This window comes from Mus caroli, unplaced genomic scaffold, assembly GCF_978045245.1.
Source record: "Mus caroli unplaced genomic scaffold, Mus_caroli_1 scaffold_17, whole genome shotgun sequence".
Classification (NCBI taxonomy): Eukaryota; Metazoa; Chordata; class Mammalia; order Rodentia; family Muridae; genus Mus; species Mus caroli.
Genome location: NW_028227272.1, coordinates 70,201,255 through 70,225,378, shown reverse-complemented (window position 1 = coordinate 70,225,378; position 24,124 = coordinate 70,201,255). Strand labels below are relative to the sequence as shown.

The 24,124-nt window shown below is 41.3% G+C and overlaps 1 long non-coding RNA gene across 1 annotated transcript in view; it reads right to left on the bottom strand.

The window, feature by feature from the left end:
* Nucleotides 1-1,681: 1,681 nt before the first annotated feature.
* The window catches only part of LOC147000669 (uncharacterized), a 35,543-nt gene continuing 13,100 nt past the window's right edge, over nucleotides 1,682-24,124 (bottom strand). The window contains exons 2-3 of the long non-coding RNA XR_015045764.1: nucleotides 9,833-9,967; nucleotides 1,682-1,890 (exon numbers count right to left, since the gene is read on the bottom strand). This is a non-coding gene — a long non-coding RNA (uncharacterized LOC147000669). The remainder of the gene's footprint in view (nucleotides 1,891-9,832; nucleotides 9,968-24,124) is intronic.

Below are 24,124 nucleotides of genomic sequence, written 5' to 3'. Positions count from 1 at the left end.
GTTCTATATCTAGAAAACGGAATCCAAGCAGGATAGTCTTAATTAAACTAAATTCCATCTAAATCGACAGTCCTAACAGGAAAATTAATATCATTGAATTATCACACACTAAAGACAAATAGAGTTGGTGTTAAACATATAAAGTCCCACAACAAAGAGTGCAGTAGTTTATCTCTTACACTGACACATGCTCTCTCCCTGCTGCTGCTGCCTGTAAGCAGGCTGCACACACTGGTGCAGGTGGTCCTTTCTAATTGTGTGCATAAAGTAACTGAGTCCCTTTCTGATTGGTAAATAACATGTAATGTCAGACTCTCGCCACCATCTGTGTCACTTGCCACCATAGTTTCTGCATAACTGCCAGCAGCCCGAGTGGAGCACTGCATTGGAGGAGAAGTCACAGGACGAGGTATTTGGCATCCTTGGCAAAGCTTGAATCTGTTCACAGTATTGAACCTGACATATGCCCCAAAGCAGAATGTGTGTGCTACCCTAACGATCTCTCCCGCTGTTTTATAATCAGAGACATAGATGGGGGGATGCTGCCCTTCTTGCATTTGGCACTGACCAAACTCCTGGACTCTCTTTCAGCCAAAACAATGCATTCTCATTTAGGAGAATTAATGTGCAGATTACTAAGCACGTGCGTTTCACCATCTCCGTTACAATTTCCTAAATATAAGATGGTCTTTACTATTGAATTCTAGCTTCTACGCTGCTGCTCAGTATTTTGGAGTTTCTCTTCCATATCATTAGAAAGATGAGTGGCCAACTGCCAATCATTCATCCTGACAGGTGCGACCAACTCTTTGGAATGTAGAGGAGCTTGGGTGGCAGTTGCCCTGTCAACTTCTCTTTTCATCGAATGGAAGGAGCACAGAGTTGGAGGGCATGTCCTGGCTTCATTCTCAAGGCGTCTGGTAGTGACAGAAGCTAAGGCTCGGGCTCAGCGTGCACCACAGGGACATTCTGGAAAAGTTCTCTTTCCCATTTCTCTTCTTCTTGTTTCCTTCCATGAGATCCACAAAGAACCATATCCATATGGTGCGAGGACCAAACTCATGAGTTCCTAGGTTTTGCCAAATCTCCCTCCCCACTGAGACTTCCACACTCCTCTTTAGTACTGATGTTAGCTAAACGGTTAATACGTCTCGATTTATGGGGAGAATGCCACACAAAATTGAATTCAACAGAGGGAAAAAAAAAACAGCAAGGTGGACCATGACTTTTTCAACAACACAAAGTTAGTAAAATTCTAAACGGTCACTTCCAGAAGCAAGCACAGCTGCTAAATACAATGACGCAGAGGTGAAAAATATCAACAAGAGGCCTACATGTGGGAAACAGGTGTGCATGGATCACGATTGCAGCTGTTTTAGTACATTCAAAGTGTTGTGACTAATATTAGGTAGATATGTAGAACCTCAAATGATATGTATGTAACAAGGACAGTTGTCTCGAAATAGCTTCGTAAGTAGATGATGAACATCATTTTAGCTCTTTTGGACTTCCTGTTGACTCAAATCATGACTGCATCAGGTTCAGATATAGTCAGCTCCCGGTGGGCACGGGGGATTGCTTCCAAAAAGCAATGCTCAAGGCCATTGTAAAGAAAGCCAAAGTACTTGCACATATGCATATGCAGGTCTTGTGAACGCTTGCTCTATAGATCCCCAACTCTCTGATCACTCCTAGTACCACATAGATGCAATGTTAAGGAGCTGTATTGTTGAATAATGGCAAGATAAACAATTATCTGACTTCTTCATTACCATGCAATCCTTTCTTCCAGATTCTTTTCTCTTCAGGGGTGCTTATACCCATAGATCCTGAAACTGGGCAGAGGGGCCAAGTGTGAACGAGCATGGGAAGGTCTTCAGAAAGAGCACCCTGGAAAGACAAATTATTAGACTCATTCTGAGTCTTATCAGCCTGAAATTATATCTTTGGATATATATTTATGAATACAGTCTACCTTGTGTAGGTAAAATTTATACCTCAAAGGAGACAATCATTTCAGTTTAACATTATCCAACCAAAAGTAATTGTACCTGTGCTTAACAAGAAAGGAATTTTCTTCTGGTTACTATTCCCTAAACAAGATAACCACCATTTACATCCTTTCTACTATAGTTGATAGTATGTATCATCTAGAAATGACTTGAAGTATATTAGTAGCTATGCATGCAAACCTCTGGTCTTTGGAACCACTCCTCCTAGTGTCTGAGGAATATTTCATCCTGTCACTGAACTGCTGTGATTTTGTTGTGTGTGTGTGTGTGTGTGTGTTTATAAGGTAGCTCTTGTCTGTGCCTTTTCTTTAATGACTTGTGCAATTCAGGCATGAAACTGCTCCCGGCTCTAAGATGAACCCTTTCTAGTAGTCACTACAGCTGCCAGCTGCCCTTCCACTAGCTCCCAATCCCCTGCTTATCCTTCAAGCAAGTCTGGCTGTGAAGGCTGTATACAGTAGGAATAAGATACCTTGAATGTTTCACTGCAGGTTAGAGAAAGCTCTTCCAGGGTACAGGCCTGTGACTAAAATGATCTCGGAGAAGGCTAAGACTTAGGGGCTGCACCTAAAATCTGTGTGATATGGATAAGCAAGAAAGAAGCCCTGAGAAATGGTGTGGGGCCTTAGATTTCCTGGAATAGCAGGTAAGGTTGTTAGGCCCCACAGTCCTTGCTTGAAACCTAAACAGGTACAGCAACTTACCCTCAGGATCAATCCATTACTGAATTAGAAATACGACTGAATTTAGCAACAAATTTGTGCCAACATTACTTCTAGCAGCAGTAGGTTTTCAGCGGCAGATTGGCACCGTGACAGAGTCCATAATTTTCACAGTATGTGTTTCATAATTTGTCATGCACACTCTGATTGCCTGGCATATTGGCAGAGTCCACAGTGCTCTCTAAATGTCACCAGGCGCATTTGAGGATTTGTCATGCTCGGTCTGAGCAAGTGACACAACACAGCGGAGTGGCCAGGTTCAGAGCTGATTTTTTTTTCTGCTCTCCCTGGTAAGCGGATGCTCTCGAGCTCAGCCACTAGTGACGAGGGCCTGGTGGGGGATGCACAGCCCGTCTCTTGGAGCTGCTGATTTTTAATTCTATGTCAAGTGGTCGTATGGACGCTGCCAGGGGAAAATACTATTACGCGGCAGGTGCGACACACTGTACACTGCATTTCTTGCCCGATAATATTCTTTTCAAATCCTGTCTTGTAGTACACTTAACATGTTTGGTTTTTTTTTTTTTTTCATGCAAGCACAAAGAGCATCTAAGAAATTAGGCGAAAGGAATAAGGGAGGAGTGTGTGTGAAGAGAGGGGAGAGAAAGATATGCTACAGGAAATTGTTCAGTAAAGAGATCAAAGGACAAGATGCCAGTGCTGATCTGAGCAGAAATGGAGAGTGGCGTTGGCATTCGAGAATCCTGACTTAAACATCCTAATACCTGATTCCTGGAGGAATCAACCAACTTTCTTGGCCTCAATTAAAGAGTTGGTTGGGTGGGAACACCTCTAAGGGAGCTTTCATGTCCATACATCCCATTGTTCTAAGGCCAGCGCCTGAGTTTATTAATATCTTTCTGTCACCTGACTCCTTTGCCTGTAGTGATTGTGTGAGACTTTCCAGTGTTTAGTAAAAGCTTCAAGAGCTACATCTGCTGGAAGCCTTTGGTTGTCAGGGATCCCAGCCATCATCTTATCACTTTTTGTCACTGTCTTTTAGGAGAAGAAAGGAAATTAGTCTTATTTTATGCACGTGGGTTCCCTGGACGCACCTGTTACCATGAAATCTGTTTGATGATAAATAACTCACATATGCTCAAGAGCGTTGTCTTGACATGTGCAGGAGAAACCTGCAGACATATGTTAAAAAAAAAAAAAAAAACGGGATCTGTGGCTTCACTTCTGCTGGTGGATTGGTGAACCTAGAGAAGTGCTCTGAGCCAACAAAGACCGTTTAAGTGGGAAGAAAAACTAAGATTGGAAACTTTCACATTTTCAAAGATCTACCATCAAACTCACACCTGCCCAGTTTCCAAATACACACATGTAAAAGCACACACACACACACATACACTCACACTCACACGTACAAACATACCACAAACACCATTTATAACATATGCCTATTAGCCAAGCGGGAACATGTTAAGTAAAACTATATTCTACGTATGAGACATTACAAAATTACTATATGGAAAAAAAATCCTGAAGATAAAAGTCATCTGTGTAAGATCTATAGCTTTACCTGAACATTGGCTTCATTCTGAAATACCTATTTATAATGAGGCCTTGTTAAACTGTTATTTCTATGACTGGGACAAGGAAGACAAATAGCATCCCTCTCTGAGGTTTAGGGAAAATACATTCTTTACTCCTAACACATTTGCATGAACAATTCACTGCTATTCACACACATTGCCAACTTCCTGCTCTTAACCCAGTGATCCCTAAACCCTCACATGCTCAGATCCCACCAGAGTCCACTAAATTTAGTGAAGCCAGGAGTTGGTCCAAACTTCAGTGTGTGATAAAAAGGTAGCATGTTGGGACTTGCCATGCGGCTCCAAGATTAAAGTTATTAACCACCAGGGCCTGAGTTTGTATACCAAATACTCACTTGAAAGCCAAGTGTGTGGTGTCACACAGATGTGTATCTCAAGTGCTGTGGGAAGGTATGGACAGAGAGACAGACAGATTCCTAAAGCCACATCCCAGCCAGTTTACCTGAATGATACATATCAAGTTCAGTGATAGAACATGTCTCAAAAAATAAGATGAGAGACATTGAGGAAGATGACAGATGTCAACCTTTGGCCTCTGCATGAACATATGCAGACTGACACACTTCTCAAACTCACAACGGAACCTACATTTAAATAACACACACATATGCACAGACATGAACACACAAACTTTGATGTCTTCTGTTCCAGACAGTTTTGTATTAAGATCTATATTGGAGTCTATAACCTTTTGTTACATTTGAATATACAAAACTGATTTCTCTTGATCATCATTCAATCTTGTTATTCTAATATATACTTTATATATTAGAGTATATATATTCTAATATATACTCTAATATATATAGAGTATATATTAGAATATATATACTCTAATATATACTTATATACTTTCTAATATATATTCCATTTTCCCAAATATCTTTTTCACATTATAGACCAAAGTAGAAAGCCGTATGCCTTTCATAGAATTACAGCTGAATATATATATATAGCTAGTGAGCTTCTCATAAATAGTACTGATCATCACAGGGCATTCAGGAAAATATTTTATCTCCCTTTTGTACAAACAACTAAGACCCATTCTCTGAGACCCAGGTGATACGTGCAGAAACACCTATGCAGTCTATAGTGTTACATGGTTAGTCATACAGAACTGTCCAACCTGTGCAGAGATGTCTATTTGTAAGCAAGCATCTTTGTAGTTATATCATAAAGATCATTTCACCCACTAAAGAAGATGTTTATCTACACACACAAAACACACAGAGAGAGAAAGAGAGAGAGAGAGAGAAATAGAGAGAGAGAGAGAGAGAGAGAGAGAGAGAGAGAGAGCAAATTCCTTGCTCACTTTATGAAGTTGAAGTGTTTACTTGACCCAAAGCATTCGCTTTGGTTTTTCTATCATCTCCTCAATTCAAATTGCCTAGACATCTGAGCAGATAAAAAGAAAATCAGAAGATTAAAAAATAAAGACATCAGATGAAAATGAAGCAAAATATTCATTATTAAGTTGTCAGCCTAATTAATTCTAAAGAGGATATGAGTGTGTAGCCCTTAGTAACAAGTTAAACAATGTTGGAAGCTTGGGTTTTTTGTTTTGTTTTTTAAACAATGATTGCAAAACCTCTGTATTGGTCTGTGTTTACCTGGGTTCTTCCAATTCCATCATCTGCAGTTTGTTTGTGTGTTTGTATACACAGTGCTGGGCATCTAGCTAAGGTCTTTCCTATGCCAAGCCAGCACTCTGCCACACTCTCAGCCCCCACGATTATTTATCTTCCTATAAGCATCATATTCCCATGGATTTCACCTCGCCTATTTTCCTATAAGTCCTCAGTTAGAGTGGAGCTGTCTAGTGAGCAGAGCTTGTTTATTTGGGGCTGGCTCCCCAAGCAAGAATATACCAGATCATCTCTCTCATTCTGGCTTTAATGATATGAAGTACTGATTTTTTTTTCATTCGCTCATCTCTAAAACAGAATACACAATAAAAAAATTGTCAGAGGCATGCTTTCAAATATTAGTAAGGGAATAAAAATAAAATGAAGTATGCTCTTCAAGGAATTAAATACTCCCTTTGTGGTAGGAAGTAAGAGTGCCAAATCTCCCAGCAGCAGTCAGGAAACCCCTTTTCCTCTGCCTCAGTGGACTCCCTAGTAAGACAGTCTGAATTGTAAAACAGCACTTAGCCTAGCAAGAGAGAGAGTTTTGTGTCTTCCTGCTATAATTTGTACCTAACTATCACACCATGCTTTTGTTGTCACAATCAGAAAATAACAGTTCTTTTCTCAATCAAATTATTTGAGATGCTAAGAAAAGAGGGAGGGAGGGAGAGGGAGGGAGAGAGAGAGAGGGAGAAGGAGAGGGAGGAGGGAGGAGGGAGGAGGGAGGAGGGAGGAGGGAGAGGGAGAGGGAGAGGGAGAGGGAGAGGGAGAGGGAGAGGGAGAGGGAGAGGGAGAGGGAGAGAGAATGAGCTGGGCCCAGCACTCAGGAGACAGAGGCAGGCAGAGCTCTGAACTCGAGGCCAGCCTGGCCTACAGAGTGAGTTCCAGGACAGCTAGAGCTACACAGAGAAACCCTGTCTCAAACAAAAGAAAACAAAACAAAAACGAGAGAGAGAGAGAGAGAGAGAGAGAGAGAGAGAGAGAGACAGAGACAGAGAGAGAGACAGAGAGAGAGAGAGAGAGAGAGAGAGAGAATAAACGAAATAAATCTGAAAGATTTCCTTCCTTTCTTTTGCTTTCCTTTACTTTGGAAATAAGAACAAGGTTCATGCGTATAGCCTTAAGAGGGAGACAAGAAATACACCAATAATCAACGTACCTCTCTGTGAATATGAATATTCAAATGCACAAATACATATAATATATGCATATATACAGATATATGCACTACTATAAATTCCTGTCATATGCATACATATTCTGTGTATGCTTCTGTTTGTATTCACCAGATAACAGGAAGCAATTAACAGTTTTAAACAACAAGAAATAAAGCAAAGCCATGCATTTCCCCCCTCCCCAAAAAGCGCATCCCATGTAATACATTAAGGGGAAAATCAAATATAGGGCCACAGCAGGGGAAGGAGCTATCCTTTGGGCCTATGTGGCCTCCTCGCCTCCTTTCTAAAGCAGGGTGCATATTGGGGATCTGCAGAGAGCTTCTGTTCCCTTAGATTTCACCTTCACAGAATAGAATTTACTATGTTCTTCCTCACCAGTGAAGAGGCAATACACCTCAATGCACTCAAATGCACTGACCTCTCTTCTTACTTTGTAGAAGAAGGGTGAGACCATTAGCCAGCCACCCTTTTAGTAAGCATGCAATGGTTTTTGTTTGTTAGTTTTTTGTTTTGTTTTGTTTTGTTTTTATCCTCAATATAGCTGTCCCATCAAGTGGGAAAGCATGACAATGCCACACTCATTCAGTCTACACATGAATATGTTATTATGTTCTCAACACCATCATTGTAGTCAAATGTTTACTAGGCCCGCTGCAATCACGGTAACAGCACACATACTTTCGCTGTCTCCCAATATCAGAGAACAAAGGTCAGACGGGGATGGTTCCTGTCCAAAAAAGAACCCTTAACTGGCTAGTTTTCTTTACCTCGTATTTAACGTTGGAAAGATGATCCCGTCTTAATTCAAGTCACTCCCACCCATACTTCTGCCATCCACAATCCCAGTACAGATGGTGAAGGAGACTCGCCCAGTCATTACTACACAGACGTTCACAGAGTCAATGGTTCAAACAGCTGCTTTCAGAGACAGCCAAATGCACTCTGGAAATCTCCCCCTTTTGCCCACAGATATCTTGAACTGAGTCCAGAATTACACTCTCTCCTCCCAAACTACTGGTGCTATACCATTCCGTTCCTAGGGGCTAAGACCAGCATCTACCAAGGTCACTACAAAACGTACTTCAGTTAGTTGTGCACCTGGCTCTTTCAGTTGCTAGGGTATATTTCACCTGCCTCCCAGGGCCAACTCAAAAGTCCCATCTCACCCCACAGTCTCTTCAGCAACACAATTTAATCCTGATATTTACTCTCACCATCCTCCCCATGGAACCAGGATTACTTTCAATTAGAAAGCCACATGCTTGCAGGAAATTTGAGCCTTTCCTAGGCACAAGAAGCTTGGGTCATTATTTATCCAAGCCAGCACCGTACCCAGGAACCTCCCGAGATGATAGAATCCATTTCCCACACGTGCTGATCCGTTGTGCAGCCACAGACTGTGCACGACTGCTGAGCCTTTGATGCACAGAATTTTTAATTGTACGTAATTTTAATTTAAGTTTCAAGTTACACATGACTCGTGACAACATTATTAGATAGCATAGGTTCCAATCACAGTGTTTCCTTATCACTCTCTAATAATTCACGCAGAAATGGACTTTTTGACAGCTATTTGGCTAGTTAGATCCGAGACTGCCAGACTTCTACAGAAGAGATCAAGAGTGAGTTCTTTGATTGTTGTGTGAAGAGATACTTAGAAGCCTTGTGGCCATCATGGGCAAGCCTCAGGGCAAGCACCTGTGCACTGAGGAGGTAGGGGTGGGGGCAGGAAGAAGTCATGTGAGTAGTTCAAATAATTAGTGTCTTCTAATATCATCTCAAATAAGCTCTTGGCGGGGAAGCATTAATACTCTCCTCATAAACGCATCCGCATATCAGCCTCTTCATTTTAAAATATCTCACTTTGGCGTTCCTTCCATATCTCTGGGTTAAAAATTATTCTCAGTAAATTATTTGCATGTGCGAAGTCACCTGCTTTCTGATCTCAATTCCTTTGGCTGTACCTCTGAATATTCTTCCTTCACAAGCCTTCCAGACACACAGGTAGGTCTCCAGTGGCTTTTGACGATCTGTCCCAAGCCAGTGATTAGCCTCTAGAGAGCAGACCTTTGATTTACCTTTGCTTGCTCATGTCTTAGCATTAAGATTATCCTTTTTCCTTGACTATGTCTACTAATCTAGTTCCTTATATATGAAAAAGTATATAAATAAATGGGGCTGGAGAGATGGTTCAGCGATTAAATGTTCTTTGTGCTTTACGAACTCCATTTATTTACTGTGTCTATTTTGTTGTTTGTTTTGGTTTTTTGTTTTGTTTTGGTTTGGTTTGGTTTTGATTGGGGAGGTTTTTTTTTTGGGGGGGGGGTCAAGGAAAAAGGCTGAAAACAGAACCACAGAACAGAGAGAACGGTTACAGTCTGGGGATCGTTTGCATCCTGCAGTCAAGGCCCATGGAACTTAGCTGACCCTAGACAGCAGCGTCACAGAGGACCAACTGCCGCCATGGAACTTGAGGAGAAATATATTTTATATGTCACTGCTGAGACAAAATTCTTGAGACTAGAGGCCTCTGGAATAAAGCTTATTCATACATGATAGCTATCAGCCAGAAAGCAAGGGGACGATTATGATTGTGGGATAAGCATCTCTTGTCTCCAGCAGCAAGACTGGATTTCAGACGGAGAAAACACCCTCCCTGCCTCCCTCATATAAAATCCAGCCTCCTTTATGATGACAATCTGAGGAAAGAAGGCACAGTTTACTTACATCGCGTGTATACTGGCTTCGGACACTCAGGGTGAGGTTCCTTCTGCTGGGCACGGCTTTGGTTCTACAGTGTAGGGCCACAAGGAGAAACAACTACAGCTCTGGATTGGAGTTTACAAGCAGAGGTGGCGCCACCTAGAGGATTGATACAGAATTTCAGTTAGAGAATGCATAATAAAGAATGTCTTTTTTTTTTTTTTTTTTTTTTTTTCCTTTTATCTTGTAGTTTGGTACTAATTAAGTATGTTTCCTTCCGTTTTTGGATACTCTTGGGGATAAATCTGGGACATCTCAGGAATTTTCTCGTACGACCACTAAGATTTTGGAGACGTTTGTTAATACAGCAAAAGCGACATGTTCTAAGATTTTAACTTGCCAATCAAATTTTGGTAAGTCTCATGCTTCCTTCAGATCAATCGCATCATGAGGGCTACAGCATCCTAGCCTATGATGTAAACAAGCATAAGTGTGCATCAGGAAGCAGTGTAACGTTTAGGAAGGAGAACCAGAAAGGGTGAAATTACTACTGAGAAAGGACAGAATGCGCGCGCGCGCGCGCGCGCACACACACACACACACACATACACACGCGCACTTGAGTACACATACACACACACACGAGTACACACAGGCACGCACACACACAAGTCATCAAAGAAGGTGTTTTTCTTTCTTTCTCTCTATTTGTAAAATTGCAATCAACAGTGAAGATATAAAGCCCTAATGGATTCAGAACAGTCATTGTAACTGCAGCTCGGTTCACTGACCCGCATGAGGAGGGTGTTTGGGTGGCTATGTTATCTTAGCTCCACGGTGTTTTATTTGTGAATTCATTACAGTTAAGTGGGGTTTTGATGTTTTTCTTTTTTCAAGATAAGGTTTCTTTGTGTAACAGCTTCCTCTGTTGACTCTGTAGACCAGGCTAGCCTCGAACTCAAAAGAGATGAGCTTCCCTCTGCCTGGAGTGCTGGAATTAAAGGCATGGATCACCACTGTCTGGCACAATAAAATGATTTTAAAAGTTTTTACACATAATTTGAATTTGCAAGATTCTTTGCAAACAGGCCCAATAAAGACCTTTCTGCCCCTTCCCCCTTCCCTGCTTTGACAGTATGGTGTCTGTGGGAATGAATTTGATTTATGAGTCTTTGGGACAAAGTAAAGTCGTAGGTTCAATACAATTAAGACAAAACAGTCAGCATATTCTTTTTTTTTTTTTAAAGATTTATTTATTTATTATATGTAAGTACACTGTAGCTGTCTTCAGACACTCCAGAAGAGGGCACCAGATCTCGTTACGGATGGTTGTGAGCCACCATGTGGTTGCTGGGATTTGAACTCTGGACCTTCGGAAGAGCAGTCGGGTGCTCTTACCCACTGAGCCATCTCACCAGCCCCCAGCATATTCTTCAGTTGTATGCATTTTACTAATTCCCTGCAAGCGCCAGGCTTAGCACCTTCTGATGTCCTTTCGTCCTTTCCCTGGCACAGGTGCGCACCCTTCAGATTGTGACATCATTTATTTTCCTCCAAGGAGGTTCTTTCCCTGTAATTGTGAGATTTGTCATGGCAACGTTTTCTGTTTCCTTATCTTTCACGGAGAAAAGCAAAGTCTTTTAAGAGTTGACCAAGAGTTGAAGCATTGTGGCATTTTAGTAAGGGACCCATCAAATACCCATGGAACGCAAAACTCCACAGAATTAGTCATCCGAAATAATAAATCGTCGTCCCCGTGCCAGCGTGACTCAGCACAAAAAGAACTGAGACCCGTTACTACTGAGCATTTCATCGCAGAGAATGCCCCCCAAAAAGAGAGCTTAAAAGGTAGCCAACGTTAGCCCTCTGCTAACAGAAATGAGAGCCTCAGAAAGAGATGCCCAAGCTTCTCTCAATCTAGGAAACTGATCTAAGCGCCCCCTGCTTAGACAGCCAATGTTGTTTTTTCCTCCCCCTCTGTTTCCCTCAAAGTCACTTTCATCTTCCTTTATAAAACTTTCATGGAAAGCGATTGAATGACTTGAGGAACAAGTTCCCCAGCTATAAACAAATACACACAATGTGAATGCAAATCTCCTCTACTCGGTATGGGTCTTTGGGAGGCCATTGCCCCTGGGCAGTTCTGTCCTGCTGGGGTGGAGCCTGCCGCGTGGAGGTTTGATTTGCTTTGAAGTCTGACATGCCACCTTGAAAATGTTTTCCAGAGACCATTGCCTGAGTCTCCGAATTAGTCATTAATACGGTTGGGACAAACTGAAGTGCATATGAACAGCGTTAAACACACACTCCTTTGTTGTGGTTATTATGGTCATTTAAATGGAAGAATCTGAACAGCAGGGGCCTGTTGGGCTGGCTATCTTAATGATTCTTTTGAGGAACTCAGAGGAGATTTAAAAGAAGCTAGATCTAAAACACAATCCTAAGGGTACCTTAAATTATGACCTTGACTGATTTTGCAACCTAAGGCTAGTGACAAAACCTCCCCTGCTCTGTAAGGGGGCTATAAAATTTTAATGAGATGCTAGCCCATGGAAAGTCTCAGAAATTAACTCTTGCCTAAATTTTGCATGTTTTCTTTCCCTTGTAGTCAGGAATTAATCTAATGTCCAGTTCTCAACTCCTCCTGCTGAGTTGAACACACACATACCTACCTCAAAAGTCACATCCTGTTTTTCTTCATTGAAAAACTACTGCAATTATAAATGTTAGCTATGAAGCAACAGTGCACATGGAAATTAAGTGCTTCTATCTACACTGCAATTTTCCAGCCCTGCTCCTCCCTCCCTCTCTCCTACCAGCCTCTTCTTCCCTCATTTGTCTTTATCTCTGTCTCTCATGGGTTCTCCCTCCTCTCCCAACCCCCTCCCATCCTTCCTCTTACTTTTCTCTTTCTCTTGTGCTCAGGCCAATGCTTACACTTGAGTCCAGGTAGGTGTGCTAGTGTATGCATGAGCAGGTAAAAACCACAAAGTCCACCTTCTACCTTGTTTTGTTTGTTCTTTTTTGTTTTTATATTTTTGTGGGGTTTGTTGTTTTTGTTTTTGAGACAGTGTCTTATTCTGAACTAATTGTCTAGACAAGAGGGTCAGCTCCTCTGAGCATTCTCTTCCCTCTTCACCACACTTACAACCAAGAGCTGCCACGCCCAGTCCTTCCTTGGGTGATGGGTTTCTGAAATCAAGTCCATTGAGCCATCTTCCCAGCTACTTCCATTGGTCTGATGGGAATAGAGCTAACAATGCCTACAGATGCTGAACTCTGCCTGGCAAGTTCCTTTAACAAACGAATGAACCAATGACCTGCAGCATTGACATGTCCAAGCATTGTGTCTTATTGCAGATCCACTGAATCAGAATGTGCAGTTAGGATGCACCCAGGAAATTTGGGGGGGGGGCATATCAGTTCAACAAACATTGCTTAGTGCTTAGTTCTGCAGAGCACGATGGAACTGTTTATTAATCACACATATTATCAAACTTTGATAATTACTGGGGGGAAAATAGAGGTAAAAAACAAGCCATTTCGGTAGCCACTGTGCCTTTCTTGTGATCCTACACCGCTCCCTGAGTTTGCCAAAAGACGAAGTGGAGGAGCAGTCCAGGACGTGAAGCCTGGGTTGCTAGAAGTTAATTCTGCCCACCAATGTAGGGCTGAAGGAGATTGCCCTTGGGTGTGAACTTCAGTCATTTCCAAGTCCTTTCAGAAGCAAATCATTTTACCCCTCATGCAAATCAACCTCCAGATGTTACAGAGTGTTATAAATCATGCACTGCTCATTCCCAAATGGCAGTTCTCTAGGACTCCAATGGTTTCGCCTTTCAAACATTGTATGGAACTTGTGTGTTCATTTTTTTTTTCAATATTTTAAGAAAAAAAGTGTAGACGCAAGTAACATGAAGAAGTGGATCTTCAGATATAACTGATATTTCTGTGGACACGCACTTAGGTAGCATGCATAAGGGCAGTAACAAAATCATACAACTTTTATGTGACCTACTACGAGTGCCTCACCATGGTATTTCCTTAATTATGAATAAAAACCAAAATGTTCATTTTATAGGCCTCGTCCTCCTCCTTCAACAGTGTTCAGCTTTGTAGCCCAAACTGGCCTCCAATTTCCGATCTTCCTGCCTTGGGCTCTCTCACGTGGAATCCAAGTGTTGGCAACCATGCTGGCTTATGCTGCTTTTTTTTATTTTCAAAGCCTAAAATAATCACGTGGAGGGTTTGAGGGAAGAAAGAAAGAAAGAAAGAAAGAAAAGGAAAGGAAAGGAAAGGAAAGGAAAGGAAAGGAAAGGAAAGGAAAGGAAAGGAAAGGAAAGGAAAGGAAAGGAAAGGAAAAAGGAAAGGGAAGGAGAAAAAGGAAAGGGAAGGAGAAAAAGGAAAGGGAAGGAGAAAAAGGGAAGGGAAGGGAAGGAAGGAAGGGAAGGAGAAAAAGGGAAGGGAAGGAAGGAGGGAAGGGAAGGAGAAAAAGGGAAGGGAAGGAAGGAGGGAAGGGAAGGGAAGGAAGGAGGAAAGGGAAGGAGAAAAAGGGAAGGGAAGGAAGGAGGGAAGGGAAGGGAAGGAAGAAGGGAAGGGAAGGAAGAAGGGAAGGGAAGGAAGAAGAGGGAAAGGAAGGAAGAAGGGAAGGGAAGGGAAGGAAGAAGGGAAGGGAAGGAAAAGAAAAGAAAAGAAAAGAAAAGAAAAGAAAAGAAAAGAAAAGAAAAGAAAAGAAAAGAAAAGAAAACCTTAGAGTGTACATTAGAGTATGCATACATTAAAGGGGTAAGTTTCAACCTTACTTCTTGAGTTTCAAATCTATCACCTTTAACATTACAAAAGTAATTTTGTTTACCACTTGTGATGATTTGTATATTCTTGGACCAGGGAGTGGCACCATTTGGAGGTATGGCCTTGTTGGAATAGGAGTGACCTGGTTGGAGTAGGTGTGTCACTGTGGGTGTGGGCATAAAATCCTCACCCTAGTTGCCTGAAGTCAGTCTTCCACTAGCAGCCTTTGGATGAAGATGTAGAACTCTGCGCCATGCCTGCCTGGATACTGCCATGCTCCCACCTTGATGATAAGGGATTGGACCTCTGAACCTGTAAGTCAGCCCCAAATAAATGTTTTTATAAGACTTGCCTTGGTCACAGTGTCTGTTCACAGCAGTAAAACCCTAATTAAGATATCACTCAAAATCAAATTAACAGGAAGCTGGGTCAGAAAAGAACAGAATTAAATCTATCATGTTGGAGTGAATAGTGTTAAGTTAGGACTCAGATATCAAGATGTCAGTCACAGAATGGATATCCGGCACAAGCTGCTTTCTTTTTCTCTCAGTTCTCTTAGCTGGAAATGGAGAATGGAGAACCTCAGTGATCCTTGCTGGTTTCCCACTGCGGTTGCACAGGGCCACCTTCCTTTTGTCCTTAACTAGCCTTTCTCCTGCATTTGGATGTATCTCGCATCTCTTCTTTTTCTTATACAGACACAGACAATCTAAGATCTAAGATTCTGTTCTACCCTTATGAATTTCTGTACTAATAGGTGCATCCTTAAAGATGATGTCAATTGCCAGTCATCACATGAAGTGTTAAGCCTTTCAAGGTAAGAGTCAAGCAGTATGCAGTTTAGACCTAGAAAGTCTTCCGAAGGTTCACACGTGGAAAGCTTGGCCGCAAGATCACTCTAAGGTAATACTTTGGAGCATGGTTAAGTTCCGAGGACTCTGATCTTATCGGTGAGTCAGTACTTGTGCAAGTTCACAGTTGAGTGAATCAGTAGACACTGCAGAATCTAGAGCCTTACTCTGGAGGAGGTAGATCACTGGGAGGAGCAGATGCAAATCCGGAACTCCATCCTGTTCCCATCTGCCTCTGTTGTCTCTGTTTGTATGTCTCTTTGTGGTGGTGTCCGTGTCCGTGTCCGTGTGTGTGTGTGTGTGTGTGTGTGTGTGTGTGTGTCTGTCTGTCTGTCTGTATTCCATGAGGTGAGCAGCTTTCCTCTATCATGTCCCGCTGTCCTGGAGTATTTCTTCACTGACCCCGAAACAGAGCCAATTGACCAAGGATTCTGTTTCTGGATCTATGAATCTTTATGCGGATTTTCTTGGGGATTCTTGTCACATTGGATGAATTCGGAAGAATGCAATGTTCTCTCCTTTCTACTTTTAATAATGGGGGAGGGGGTTGTAGGCTGCATTTTTTGCACTGTATTATATTTATTTCCCTCCCCTTGTAGGAAATAGTTATGACTGATTCATCTACCAGCAAAAGGAAACACCCACAGAGGAAATAATATTATAGTATTTATCTCAACAGTTTCTTGCCACAAACCCAATAGTGATAGGAAGCCAATTGATTGACAAGCCTTTCCTGAATAATTCATTGTATAATCGTTAATGACTCTTCTTACAAGCTTTCAAAAAAAAAAAAAAGAACAAAAGGAAAGAAGGAATGAGCTTTCATTGAATGCAATTAAATGATATATTTATATTCTTAAAAGTTTTAAATCACCTTTTTTTTTAGATTTTACAATTTAGAAAACCAAGAAATTTTCCCCTGATTTATACATGGTGGCTCCCAGATTGTCACAGTGGCTGCAGCATGCCAGGAAATCCACACAAATACAGCAAAGTCCAGTGAAAGGTATTACAAGTTCTGGTAAGTGCCAAGCCTCTTGCAGCGAGCTGGACAGCCGAGCCACCATTAGGATGGCCCTTCTAATAATACTTTGCTACCTACCTTGCTTCACTCCCCAGCACAGCACATTCCTCTGCAGTAACAGTGATCATTTGAAACAGATGCTGTCTTAGAAAGCTCGAAAGGTTGTGCTGGGTGGAGGAAAGAAAAGCAGGTGTTTCTGCTATGGCAACTGGAATTGTATCAGAAAAGCTCTCTATTGTGTCTCAGAGGCCCAACATCCAAAGAGAAACACTGTGCATGTTACCTAAGCTGAGTGCAGAGACTTCATCTTTCAAATTCTCAGTGTAAGGCTTGAATCTAAGGCATTGTCTAGGAAGTACTGCACCAAGGACACATGTCACTCCTTAATTCATACAACAATCGTATACTAAATAATAATACTGAAGTCTCAGGACATCCTGGGATTCCTGTGGTTGTGTCTTGCGTCATTGTGTCCCCAGCAATGAACTAGAGCATTTGTGCAGCTCAAGAACCTGGTCTAAATTCCAGAGCCTTTTTTTTTTTTTTTTATTAAATCTCTAAAGACAAGTTCTCTGAAGTTGTGAGTCTTTCCTTAGCTGCCGTGTGGCATTTGCTTTCTTTGCTGGAGTGGTTCTCTCCGATCCTCTGGGTGGTCTGAGACAGACAAGTGATACCCTTTTGGATTGTTGGGTCCCAGGACTTAGTTTTTGTATAGCTCAAAACCATGTATACCTTCTGTCTGCCTCTTTGCCCTTATTGAAACTCTTGTGGCTCAGTAAATTAGTATCTACCACCTTGGAAAATTAGATGACCTTACGGTGGGGTTTGACCTCATCCACTGTGTCTTGTTGGTTTCTCAGTTGTGAGTGTGAATAGTTTCACTAGAGCAAGGACTTTGAGGCCTCCTCTCTCTCTCTGTCTCTCTCTCTCTCTCTTTCTCTGTGTCTGTGTGAGTCTGTATCTCTCTGTCTCTGTCTCTCTCTGTCTTTCTGTCTGCATCTCTCTGTCTCTGTGTCTCTGTCTCTCTCTCTCTCTCTAATGAATTCAAGCTGTCAAAGAAGTGTTTCTGAAACACTGGAAGGGGACAAGCGTTTTAAAATAAAGTACATTGAAAATGACAAAGCTTTTCAGGGAAGAAGGGAACTAGGAGCTAGTGGACAGTCTTCCCTTCAAAGTCTCCCCTCTGCTTGATCACTCAGAGAGATGGCTTTGTGTTCCAAGAAAACAGCATGCATATCTGAAATTATAATGAGGCCATAAATATATGATGTTGTGGATAGGAAAGCAGAACATGAGACTTTGCAATATGCAAACTGTATGAGACCTGTAGAGGAAAGAGATCATTTATTTGTATTGATTTTTTTTTCTTTTAAAACAGAATAGCCCGGAGGGTGATATATTTGTTTCTGTAAATAATGCAACAAAATGAATTTAGTTTTCCTGGAGCTCAACAAATTGGGGAAAAACAAAATCACTGTCCTTTTATTTTTTTAATAACTGCTAAATAATAAATATATGTAACAAATGCCTTCAAAACATATATGGCAAAGCCTAGATTTTTTTATTAGATTCTATCAATTAAATCCATATGTTACTGGAAGATGGCTTTACTTTAGTTTTACAATCTAGGCTCTCTTGTATATATTATAAACATACTCATGTAAGATATATATCAGTAGCACTACAAGAGATTATTATGCATATTGGATAGTCAATGTTTGGTTCCCAAATGAGTAATGTTAGGCAAAATCAAAAACATACTTTTAGAGTCTCAAAACAAAGGGGATTCATGTTGGAGACATGTGTAGTTGTGTGCAGAATAAGATGTGAACATTTTCTTTAGGTCATCAGAATTGAGCCTTTAACCAAAAATGTGTAACAGATTATTAAGAACTTGTTCTTGGAGAGACAGCTCAACAGTAAAGCTCTCGATGCACAGATGTAAAGACCTGGATTCCGTTTCCAGCACCCAAGTACAAAGTTGGGTGTGGAGACAGCTGCTCTGCAGAGCCCTGTAGCCAGCCAGCCTAGCAGAATCAGTGAGTCCCAGGTCCCAGCGACAGCAAGAAATTAGGTAAAGGGGTTCAGAAAGACCATACTAGTCAGAGGTCAACACACACACCACAAGAGAGAGACAGAGAGGAGGGAGAGAGACAGAAACAAAAATAGGTAGAGACAAAGACAGAGAGACACACACATAAAAAGAGACAGGGAATCAAGAAAGTCAAGAGAGTCAGAGGGAGAAAGGCTGGGGATGGAGGAAGAGAGAGAATTGTCTTCCCTAGAATAGAAATTCAATGTGTGAAATGGCAAGTAAGTGGCTTCATGAAAGAAATGGCATTAATTATAGGAACTGATATAACATAAAAGCACAGCGCAAGGAAGAACGAGAAGATACAAATAATCACAGCAAACAAAGTGCATCCGCTTCCTGTGCTGGCGGTAATGAATTACCACCAGCAAGGTCCTTAAGATAAAACAAACTTGGCTAAAAATTGAGTGGACCAGAAGACATGAGTGGGTTTTACTGAGCTGGCAGCCACACTGCACTTCTCCTGGGGACACTAGAGGAGAATCTCCTTATTGCCATTCTCACTTTAGACACCGCCCATATTCTTGGCACATTGCCTTCTGTCTTCAAAGCTATCAATAGCTCAAGAGCTATAAGAGAAAAGGGTAAAAGGTACATGATACCTCCTTGTTGGGAGGATTCTTAAAGATCATCTGATCCGAACACAGAAATCGTATTTCTAGAGAAAGGGAAAGGGGGACCTGAGGGATGTAGTTACATCTATCTTCTCCATAGGTCTGTTTTCTGTTCTTTCCAGAGAAATATCATCATCCTGAAAGGGCTGGCCCATAATAGATATGCAGTAGGTGTTTGAGAATGAATGGCAGCTTAAAGACCAACCTTTCTCTGTGGACCATAGAAGGTGTAGAATGTGACTAACTCTCTCCAACTGCTCCACCCCATCACTGGTGCGGAGGACAGTGAAGATGGGTCATCTCAGCCTAATGGGCTGCTATAATAAAATAACATGGAGGAGACAACTCATAACTCTAGAGGTTGAAAAATCCATGTTCAAAGCAAATCCCATGTCTGCTAAGGGATTTTTTTTTTTTTCCACTTAGGGCCTTCTGGCTTTCTCCACATTTGGAGAAGACTAGGTAAAGGAGTCTTTGTGTACATGTCTCTCAGTCCTTTCTCAGAAGGAGCTAAGCTAAACTCCACCCCTAGGATCAAACCACCTTGTAAAGCCCTTCCTTCATCATGCAATTACACTGGAGGTTAAGATTTCAAAATGTGAATTGAGACTAATACAGCATCAGGCCATAGGCCCAAAGAGGCTGAACCAAGAGTTCACTCAAGAGGAAAATAACTTTGATGTCTTGAGGATTGTCTCCCATATTTGTAACCTACTGAAGTGGTGGGTTTATGGGTTGAGGTCTTTGGGAGGTAGTTAAGTCATTGGTGAGATTAGTGATTATCTTATTCAGGATCCACTAGAGAAATAAATCCAACTGAATGAACATATGTCAAAAGGGCGATTATTAGGTTGGTTTATATGATATGGTCTGAGTAGTGTGACAAAAGTTGTCTTCATACTGGACAGGCTGAGACTCTAGTAACTGCTTAGTTCATGAAACTGGATGTTTCAATAGACCTAAGCAAGGGCTGGGTGTCTACAGGAGTTGTAGAGAAACACATCTCTTCAGCCTCATTTTAAAGCTGAAGAAGCAGGTTCTGGTATCATTGAAGGAATGTGGCAGCAGCCACACCAGCAACAGAGCAAATGGATTTGCCAGTAGGGCCTATGAACTTGCCAGCAGGGTGGGTGAATTTGCCAACAAGGCACAAAGACAAAGAAACTAGGTTTTTGCCTTCAGACCTACTTTCTGGTCTGCCACTGGAAGGTGGTTAGCCACATGAAGAGTGAGCCTTCTCACTTCAAATAACAAGTCAAGAAAATACCTTACAAGATGACACAGTAGCTTTTCAATTTCAAATCCAGGCCAGCTGACAGCTACGACTGTCACCGTACACTTATGAAAGAGGCCTGGGAAAGTGTCTCCACCCTTTGGCATGGAAGGCACACAGAAGATGCCTTCTATGAACAATGAGGTTTTCCCAAATGCCAAACCTCATAGCACCTTGATACAGTACTTGTCAGCCTCCAGAGCTGAAAGACAAGAAATTCCCGATGTTTAGAAGAACAGTTTAAGGTTTACGTGGTTCATAAGATGGTTTCTAAGAACAGGTCAAGGTTCAGATGCTAGAACTAAGCTTGTCTGAAGACAGCTATTGGCCCCACAATCAGATCAAATGTAGCAGTCAATATTCCTTTCCATTTCTCTTTGCCCTATCACTGTTTTACATTCCATAGCAGGAAGTGTGCCCCTAATACACAGACTCTCACTCGGCCAATTCCCTTCCTCCTTTCCAAAGTTTGCTCCAGTTTTTTGTTTCACTGTATCATCAATATCTACATCTTGTTACTTAGAAACGAATCCAGACCCCCCCCCAACCCTTTTAAAACACATTGAGACTTTAACCAACACCAAATGTAAGACAAGAGAAAGGTAGAGGTCATCCACGCCATGTCCCTTCATCCTCATAGACTTGGTTAAGTGCCCTGAACAAGTAGGAATGCATTCATTTGCATGGCTGCTACCGTAATATATAATGGTGATTTAAAGTGAGACAGAGAGAAACCTGGAGAAAATCCAAGTTCACATTTTAGAAAGGGGATTGCTTGGAATTAAATTCCCCCAAGCCTAAGTGGATATTGGTCTTCAATTATGCTTCTTCATGAAATGCCCCTGAATGTCCTCGGACCTCATTCATCAGTCCTAGTCGTGGCAATGCAATAATAAAATAATAATAATAATACAACACAAAAATTAAACAGAAACCTGTGAGATGAAATGTTTTTCTTGATAAGAGTATGGAGCAAAGTTTCTGCTTTCTAAATTCCCTTGTAAATATGTCAGCACTTCTCCTGCAAGTCTCTCTCTCTTTTTTTTTTTAAATCCCCAAGCACCAAGGTCAATAAAAGATTTGGAAGAAATGAATATGCTGGATATATCCAAAGATATACTGTGTGCATCTGAACAAAAGACGTGTAGTGCACTGTTTTATTGAACTCTTATTTCATTTCAAGAGCGGAGAGGAAAAGGGGGCCCACTGCAGATCCATCAGCTCCGTGGACTTTAATATTTACTTTAGTCATAAAGAGCCCGTGACATGATGAGGGCTCACTACCGTTGGAGCAACTCAGGTTGTCAGTTCTAGAAAATGAAATTTTTATTTATGGAAGTTGTAAGCTCTAGAAATGATATGTATGATTTTCTGCTCCTTCTGATTTATAGATTTAATGAATTAGTCGTCACCAAGTTGCAGCTTTGTGCTTTTTTTTTTCTCTCTCTCTCTCTCTCTTTAGAAACCAGGACTTTTTAAATGTCTGGGTGGAGGTTTGGTTTGGTTTGGTTTGGTTTTGTTTTGTTTTGTTTTGTTTTTTAAGGAGACAAGAAAAAAATGATTTAAATTCTTAAACTTTCTTGAGGGAAAAAAAAATGAAGAAATCACTGAGTTTATAGATTTACTTGGAATTGTCACTGAGACGCTGTGGTACCCAGAAGAGGAATACTAGTCATAAGTCCTTTTCACACATGCAACATTAGTGCATCCACTTTGTAAAAGTAACAGATTTGCATCCCGTGTATGAGTCCCGAGAGTTCAGGGCAGTGTTCCTAGGTTCCTTGACTCCAAGGCTTTGAACAGACAGTTTGGATTTTAAATGATCACACATCTTGTTTAAATAAGAACAAGAAGCAACGTGCTGCTTTCTTACTTTGAAGTTGTTCTTAGGAATGAATTCTGGTTTAGCATTTTATGTGTACAAAACTAACATCTAAAGTCACTTTATTGACTAAAACACATGGAAAGACTCCTGAGAGAAGCATACTTCTCCTTTTTTCAAGTTGTTCATTTAACAAAAGCAGCCTTGGGTTTCCTTATGTAGTACTTCTCAGTGATGAAACTTGTGAATAATATATCTTCCTTTTTCAGTTAACTTCTTGACCAGAAAAGTAGGGAAAGGAGCTCGGATATGCTAGATCAGGATAGAAATATTGGAAATTCACCTCTTTGAAGGTGAAGCAGTTTTTTTTTTTTTCAGTGAGTTCATTGATTAGAGAAGGGCAAAAAACATTAACTGGATAAGAAAACAAAACAGTGCACGTGGTCATACATATAAAAGCAAATCACCCAGGAAACAGAGCAGAGGAAGCTGCTTAAGGGATGGGGACAGCACCAACATATGAGCTTTTAAGAAGAAATTCTCCTACATATGCAGCTAGAGATATGAGCCAGAGCTGCATATGTAGCAGAAGATGGCCTAGTCGGCCATCATTGGGAAGAGAGGCCCCTTGGTATTGCAAACTTTATATGCCCCAATACAGGGGAACACCAGGGCCAAGAAGCAGGAGTGGGTGGGTAAGGGAGCAGGGCAGAGGGAGGGTATAGGGAACTTTCGGGATAGCATTTGAAATGTATATAAAGAAAATATCTAATAAAAACATTCTCTCAGGGAAGCTGATGTGCTGGATTGTTCATAAGGAATGTGTGTGATGAAGGAAAGATACCATGCTAGATGGGACATTTGCAGAGTTTCCGAAGTGGGACAAAGGTTGACAAACCACCACGCTGTAAGACTAGTTTAGAAAATGTTCAGTAAAGAAGAGAGACGCGATGAATGAAAATTGAAGGGATAAACTGGAGACAGAGGGCACTAGGCGTTGTAAGTCGTGATAGTACAACTGGGTTTTATTCTAAGAGGAGACACAAATAAAGTAATAACCGATAAAAAAAAATGAAAGCAAAACAATATCAAGTAGAAGAATGCTACCAGCGTCTTGATTTGTAAGTCACTTTGAGCATCTCACAATAGAACACACTTACGACTATTTATTGAACTGTACACTTACAATGACTAATATTTATTCTCGCTTCCTTCTGTTATTGTGCAAAACAAGATGTTCTGAAGCCACTTTGGAGAAGAAGGGGTTAATTTGGTGTTAGAGGATTAAAGTCTGTCATTGAGGGAAGTCATGGCAGGGACTCAAAAAGAAACCGTGGAGGATTGCTGTTTGCTGACTTGCTTACTCTTATTTAGGTCATAACATGCAGGAAAGGACTATTTATCCTCACAGGGATTGGTGTTGCCCTCAGTGGGCATCATTTAACAATCAGGACAACCTATCATAGACATACTTATAGGCTGTTCTGGTCTGAGTGGTTCCTCGTCTGATGCTGCTCTCTCAGGCTGTGTCAAGTTTACAGTTAAAATTAACTGGGACAGGATTATATATAATTACACACACTTTAATTACACATAATATATTAACTATGCATGAATTTTCTTTTATTCAGAAATTCAACCTAAACACAGAAAACACTGGACCTTAAAGAAAAAAAGAGGCTTCATCTTTTATGGAGAGAGACGATGAAAAGAATAACTAGAAGCAGGGTGTGTTGGTTTGAATATGCTTGGACCCAGGGAGGGACACTATTAGGAGGCAGGTCCTTGTTGGAATAGGTGTGGTTTTGTTGGAGTAAGTGAGTCACAGTGGGGATTGGTTCTGAGACTC